This window comes from Trachurus japonicus, chromosome 19 (assembly GCF_045865225.1).
Source record: "Trachurus japonicus isolate A0001 chromosome 19, Traja_1.0".
Classification (NCBI taxonomy): Eukaryota; Metazoa; Chordata; class Actinopteri; order Carangiformes; family Carangidae; genus Trachurus; species Trachurus japonicus.
Window position 1 is genome coordinate 3,513,172 of NC_140925.1, and position 7,418 is coordinate 3,520,589.

Genomic DNA, 7,418 nt, shown 5'->3' on the forward strand with positions numbered 1-7,418 from the left:
ACACGGTGACGAGATCAGACCAGAACAGACTGTCACTGTCGGAGCAATGGTGGAAACTTCTGAAGAGAGGCTGACAGACCTGGTGCAAAACTCGATGTTTCCAAGCCATTACATAGTGACAGGCGCCTGTCAATATAGTTGGCGACAGATCGGTGCGGCTTCTCACAATTTCCGGGTCATATTTCTGTTGTCTGCCCCAAGTGGAGACCACCGGTATTGTGCGTTTTGGCTGTGTAGTGCTGCAACAAGTATATGCACAGACCGGCACAGATGCGACGCGACGTGTACGCGTACGTTTGATCAAGCAGCAAGTATATCGCGGCCTTTAGGGTCATCTGGACACACCAATTCGGGCCGAAAATACTGTATATAGGATGACTCGGGTCAGCTTCCTTTTTTTTGACCGAGTCTGGGTCGACAGTATATACAATTGACTCGAATGGGGTCCGGTGGTTTGGGCCGGGTTTTAATTTTCAGGCCCATTGGTACCTCTGTTCCTTGGTTTTTGTTTTTCCAGGGTAAGATTTCTGACCAATAAGAGAAAAGTTGGTTCGTGCATGGCATTTATTTACTTCTTTGGACCGGTTGGGACTCTTAACGTGTGAACGCAAATGACCCGAAAGAAAAATGCGACAATTGCATCGGTTTAGCTGCTGAATCGGAACAAAGCAAACGGGGCCACGGGTCTGAATCCACCCTGATGCAGCTTTAACTCACTGGTGCTGGTTTGTTTACATCAGTAATGTTTGAACGTCTCAGTCAGGATCTTACTGCATCACCTTTAAAGATTTGACACTGTGTCGTCCTCTAGTGGTGAAACCTCTCACCAGGACTCTCCTCGTCACCTTTTGACAGAGTGAACCGGGGTCGTAGACGCTAATGTTCAGCACGTTCAGTATCTTTTTGTTTGTTTTCACTCCACTACAGTTTCACTGCGTCACTTGAACGCATCACCAGACAGTTTCCTGTTTTCCTGTAGATAAACAACCTTCCTCTCTCGCTCCGTAACCTGCTGCCTGCTGGGCTCGGCTCCCACGACCTTTAGCTCTTTCTGCACCAGGTGACTCCTTATTATTGCCCCCCCACCTCACCCCCAACCCCCCTCACCCCCCTCTGTAATTGTACTTATCAGCCGCTGATTCAGCTGAACGGCCTGTGACTGTGTTTTTACTCCTACATGCTCCTCTGCACTGCAAAAACTCAAAATCTCTCCAAGAATATTTGTCTTCTTTCTTGTCAAAATGTCTAATTTCTAGTCAAAACTAATCTCTTTCCACTTAAAATAAGACTCATCACCTAAAAATTAACTTGTTTTTAGACAGTTTTCACTTGTTTCAAAACAATTTTCAATTGAAATAAGTAGAAAAATTTGCCAGTGAAAGCAAGTTTTTTGTGCTTGTAATAAGAAAGAAAAACTTGCTCCACTGTCAGATTTTTCTACTTATTTTAAGTGGAAAATTTGCTTGAAAATTTTAAAAAGTGTCTAAAAACAAGCTACTTTTTAAATGTGATGAGTCTTATATGAAGTAGAATTAGATTTATTTTGACTAGAAATGACATTTTGACTAGAAATAAGACAAATATTCTTGGTAAGATTTTGAATTTTTGCAGTGTGTAGTGGTGGTGGAGCTGAGTCAGACGGTGAGATGAGGCGTTCAGTATCACACTAAAAAAAACTAAAAAAAACTAACTGCCAGCTACATGATGATGATGAAGGTGGAAATTAATTTACTCCCCCCCGAGAGGCTCTAATTGCCCTCAGTATTTTATTGCATGATGAAATTAGCAAAATTCAAGTCACACTTTTTCTCAGCAGGGTGGTTGGTGGAGGTGCCACAGCTCCATGGTGCTCTGGGGGGGGGGGTGAGACGCTGCTGGCGAGTCCCTCACAGTCCCATGATGAGTCCTCTCTCTCTCTCTCTTTCTTCCATCAGATAATTAACGTAATTTTTCACTAATTCACTGAATGTGACCAAAGAAAAGAGCCGGGGGACTCACATGGAGGAGGAGGAAAAGGGGGGAGAGTGTGCGGACCTGCTGCTGTTCGATGAGTTCGATGTCACACTGTGACATCACACCTGCTGAGAATAATGACTCTGCTTTCACTCACCATCATGTGCATGGATGGTCTCATACGCTGCAAAAACTCAAAATCTTTCCAAGAATATTTTTCTTCTTTCTTGTCAAAATGTCTCAATTTTAGTCAAAACTAATCTCTTTCCACTTAAAATAAGACTCATCACCTAAAAATTAACTTGTTTTTAGACAGTTTTCGCTTGTTTCAAACAAATTTTCAATTGAAATAAGTAGAAAAAGATTTTTGTGCTTGTAATAAGAAAGAAAAACTTGCTCCACTGTCAGATTTTTCTACTTATTTCAAGTGAAAATATGCTTGAAAGAAGTAAAAAGTGTCTAAAAACAAGCTGCTTTTTAACCTTTTAACCTAACAACCTTTTATTTTAAGTGGAAAGAGATTTGTTTTGACTAGAAATGACATTTTGACTAGAAATAAGACAAATATTCTTGGTAAGATTTTGAGTTTTTGCAGTGTAGCAGTGTGTGTGTGTGTGTGTGTGTGTGTGTGTGTTAAAAGTGCCTGACGACGTCTCTCTGTGTTTTACTTTTTACATTTACGTTGAAACACTTGTGTTGTTGTTGTTGTTGTTGTTGTGAATGATGCTTGAACGAACGCCGTCTGTGTCCGTCACTTCCTGTCTGGGACTCATTGATGTTTTGCACTGTACTGAGGAGCCATATCACACAGTTTCAGTGTGTGTGTTACTGTAAGCGAACGCAGCCTGTGTGTGTGTGTGTGTGTATGTGTGTGTGTGTGTGTGTGTGTGTGGAGATAGTTTCAGCTTAACTAAAGTGTTTAGTGGCTTTTTTGTTTTGTTTTGTTTTTTTAAAAGAGAGAGAGAGCGCAGAGTTTATGAGGTTTTTTCTTTTCTTTCTGATGAAACAGTGATTCTGTAAATTCTCAGACAGCAGCTGTTTCCCTGTGTTTGACCTGCAGAGGGAGCCAGACCTTTGACACTCACCTTGTATGTTACACATAAGGATCCATTTGTTGTAGCTGCTCAATGCAAAAAAAACAAAAAAAATACACGTTTCACCTGGTCAGGGTTCAGGTGCAGCTCACCTCAGCTCTCTCTTTAGTGCTTTTATTTTGAAAAATCTGCTGGAAGCTGAAGTGGCGTCGTCTCCTCTGAGCACAGCACTCATACACATTTATTATTATATTACATTTATTAGCACGACTTGTGTTTTAAAAACTCCCACAATGCAGTGCACAAAGGAGAATCAGCTGCTTGCAAATGGAAAATACATGATAATGCAAATTGCAATTCTTTTTAAATCGAACGGTTTAGTGCATTAACTGTGTTAACTGTAATTTTTATGATTCAAAAATGTAAATTAAATTTTCCCATAATGCAATGCACAGAGGATAAATCAAACGCTAACTGTCCACAGTCTGTCGCCCCCTGTTGGTAGAAAATGAAGCAGATTAATTTCTACAAAACAACAACTGCAAAATGAATTCTGAGACAAAGTGGATTTGAGATTTGTCTGAACAGTTTGAGAATTTACAGTCTCCACACACACGTTGATGATGATGATGATGTTGAATTATTTATGTTTGTGTAGATGTGTGTTGAACCTGATTAACTCCGCTCAACAAACAGCCCTGACACTTCGTGGTTGACTCATATTCAACTCTCAATGGGCTGTAATGAGAAAAGAGTCGAGTCCAATCACGCGTCACATGGCATTTTCATGTGTGTGTGTCAGTGTCAGTGTCTCAGTGTGTGTGTGTGTGTGCAGTGCAGAGTTATCTTTGCCCTGCTGCTCCTGTCTGAGGAGGTCAAACCTGCACCGAGACGAGGTGTTTGTCTTTTGTTTCTGCTCGTCTCCATCGTCCCTCTGTGTTTGTGCGCAACGTCGTGTCAGCTTTAGGGATGTCACGATTACTTGTTTTCACAATTAATCGTGGTATTAAACACCACAATTAATTGATCGTAAAGATTCCTAAATACCGTTACTTTCCGAAAAAAAGATTAAGTTGGAAACATATCGGCAGATGTGGCGCCAAAGTAAAGGTAAATGCACAGATGCTGGTCCATTTATCTAAAGTAACACTGAATTGGTAGGAAATTAAATGTTGAATTGTAAAGAAATGAATAAAATAAACTTAAACATTTGGTATAGATGACAATTAATGACTTAAATATTTCAAACACTTCCCCTGGGGGATTAATAACTGGTCCTACTGTATATTAAGAGATTAGTAATGTAATTATATTTTGACTATATTTGATTTTACACATTCATAGTGTTGTGAAATTTATCGATGCATAATAATCGTGATAATCGTAACACCGTGATTATTTCTCTGACAAGAAAATCCATAATCGTGACGTCCCTAGTCAGCTTGCATGTGGGAATTCCCGTCCACTGGTCTTTTTGTGGCTCTCTCTCACCTGCTGAGTAAACTCTGGTTGCTGCTGGAGGAGGGGGTGGGGGGGGGGCAATGGGGTGGGGATGGGTGAGGTCAGCAGGGGCAGGACGTCCGAGTGGAAACTGTCCTTCATGGGCAACTGTTGTCACGTCCCATTATTAGTCCCCTCTTAACCTCCGAGTTGTTTCTGCAACACCCAGCAACAGACACGTAGTATTTCTGGATGATGCGCTGCTGGTAACATCCAGTTAAACTACGGCTTCTTACTGGAACAGCGCTCCTGTTTTTTTTAGAAGCAATCGAAGGTCGGATATGAGATGAGATTTGAGTCTAGACAGAGAATCAGAGGAAATTTAGCTCACCACCTTCCTCATCCTCAAAATGTGTCAGCAGATGAATCAAAAGTGCACTGCAAAAACAAGAATATTTGTCTTATTTCTAGTCAAAATGTCATTTCTAGTCAAAACGAATCTCTTTCTACTTAAAATAAGACTCATCACATTAAAAAGTAGCTTGTTTTTAGACACTTTTTACTTCTTTCAAGCAGATTTTTACTTGAAATAAGTAGAAAAATCTGACAGTGGAGCAAGTTTTTCTTTCTTATTACAAGCACAAAAAACTTGCTTTGACTGACAGATTTTTCTACTTATTTCAATTGAAAATTAGTTTGAAACAAGTGAAAATGATCTAAAAACAAGTTAATTTTTAGGTGATGAGTCTTATTTTAAGTGGAAAGAGATTAGTTTTGACTGGAAATGAGACATTTTGACAAGAAATAAGACAAATATTCTTGGAAAGTTTTTGCCGTGTGTGGACAGAGGAGGAGGAGGAGGAGGAAGGCTTCCAGCCCTTTACAGATGATACGTATCTATGAGTGTAAACTTTGTCTTTGTTCGTTTATTTGTTTGTTTGTGTGAACAGTGCTGAGCTTTTTCTTTGTTCTTCATCTATTGCACAACATTTTCTCTTCTCGCTTCGGACATTCTCCGGGTCGACACTACGACGCGACCTTGCGAAAACCGTGGAGCTTTCTGTTTCTGTTGGTATAAACTGCTGGTACACACAGCTGTATGTGACTTCTGATGTTGCGGTGTTGTGTTCTTCTATTCGGGGTTTAGGGGGGAGGGTCGGGTCGGGTCGGGGGGGCTGGTCTTTCAGAATAAGACGTATCTAGAGATGCTACTGTACGTGGACGAGGGTCTTTTGTTGCTGTTGGGTGGGTTCGGGGTCGGTTGGTCGGTCGGTCGTGGCGGCTTCGGCCCCTCGTCCCATGGGAAGTGAAGTTCTCAGTTTATTTACACGTCTCTAAAGCCTCTGCTAAAGACTGATGACTGTTCATTTAGAGCTCAATGAATTTCTATAAATATTTTAGATTGCTCAAACTGATTGTGTGCAATTGTAATGATGGAAATTCAATTAAAAAGAGGTATTTTTACACAATAAGCTCCGGGTGTCTTCTGTTGTTTCAATGCGTCTTTTTGTTTTTGGGGGGGTCAAAAGGTCAAGGCAAACTGAGGAACTTCAGTGTTCTCATAATGTCAACGTGACACAATGTCCACTCTCTCCCCAAGAGACGCTCTTTGTGTTGCATTCACTTGTCTTGACCCTGCAAACCTCATGCATGAGTCCTCTGTTTGCTCCCAGAACTAAAAAAAATTAGAGTCTTGGACCTTAAACGCAGCATCACAAGCCTGTTTGGTTTATTGTACAATATGTTGTCAGGACAAAGTCAAACACTGAACAACGTTAATTTGACGCAAAATACCAATAAAAGCTGATTTAACAGAAGTTGTTAAGTCGACAACGGCGACGCCGGGCCTGAGTCGGGTTTCTGAAAATACATATAATTATGAAGAGAAAGGTCCAAAACCTTCTTCTATTTGAAAAAGAGCCTTGACCCAATTTCTGTCGTGAATTGGCGCTATCCAAATGAAATTGACTTTACTTAACGAAGTCACCAAAACTCAACGTTGTGCAAAATTCGGTTCCAAAAATTTGGTTGTGAGCGAGATCCAAGTAACCAATCCAATCCAGTCCAATCCAGTCCAGTCCGGTCTCCTCGGCGACTGTTCACAATAGATCCAACGTTCAACCTCATTTTCAATTCCAAGTCCAACTTAAAGTTTCTGCACATCTGTCCAGGTGTTGCACAGACAGGTAGTTTCATTTCAGATGCACAGTTCTCACATATACGTACTACTATATAATGGTGTGTTATCTGTATTAGTTTCAGCCGATGACCTCGGTGTCCTTATTACACTGAACTGTCCCAGTGATAAACTCGGCCACCATGTGTGAACAGTTTCCAGAAAAACGTCAAAAACTTGCTCGTTAATTCTCAGAGTGAGTGTGAGTGTGTGTGTGAGTGTGTGTGTGTGTGTGTGAGTGTGTGTGAGTGTGTGTGTGAGTCGTCCCGGGGACAGAAGTTCTGTTTCCAGTGACCCACATGTTTTAAATCTCATGCTCTGAAACGGCCCGTACAACCTGCAAATCACAGAACCAACATTTGTGACTCTGATTAAAATATCTCGCTTAGAATCAGGATAAATTGTTTTGTTATTCAATTCAATCTAAAATAAACTTGAACTTTTAAACCAGAATTATCCTGATTTCAGACCATCAGAACCGTTTCTGTGCTGCATATGACCACGTCAGCTCTGATTAGCTTCTAGCTTTTTCTTGCTTTCTTTCTTTGTGTGTGTGTGTTGCCCTCAAGGCCTCGGCCTGGTGTGTTTGGGTAGTAAACTCTCCCCTGGAGGCCAGAGAAATGTCACGTAGCGGCAGCAGCTCCAAAGCCCTGCGCTGAGTCCCATCCCGGCCCCGGGAACTGGACTCATTGAACTTCCCTGCATGTACAGTTATAGAGGATATGGAGTGCAAACACACACATGCACACACACACCCTCACACAAAAAAAATGCAAACAGCAGAAAATAAAAACACAGAATCTCCTCCATAACCC

At 41.2% G+C, this 7,418-nt stretch overlaps 1 long non-coding RNA gene across 1 annotated transcript; it reads left to right on the forward strand.

Moving 5' to 3' along the window:
- LOC146967145 (uncharacterized) lies at positions 1-5,899 on the forward strand. Its single transcript, XR_015034401.1, has 4 exons — positions 1-2,812; positions 2,849-4,514; positions 4,549-4,860; positions 5,280-5,899. It is a non-coding gene; the product is annotated as an uncharacterized LOC146967145 (long non-coding RNA).
- The last annotated feature ends 1,519 nt before the right edge of the window (positions 5,900-7,418 follow it).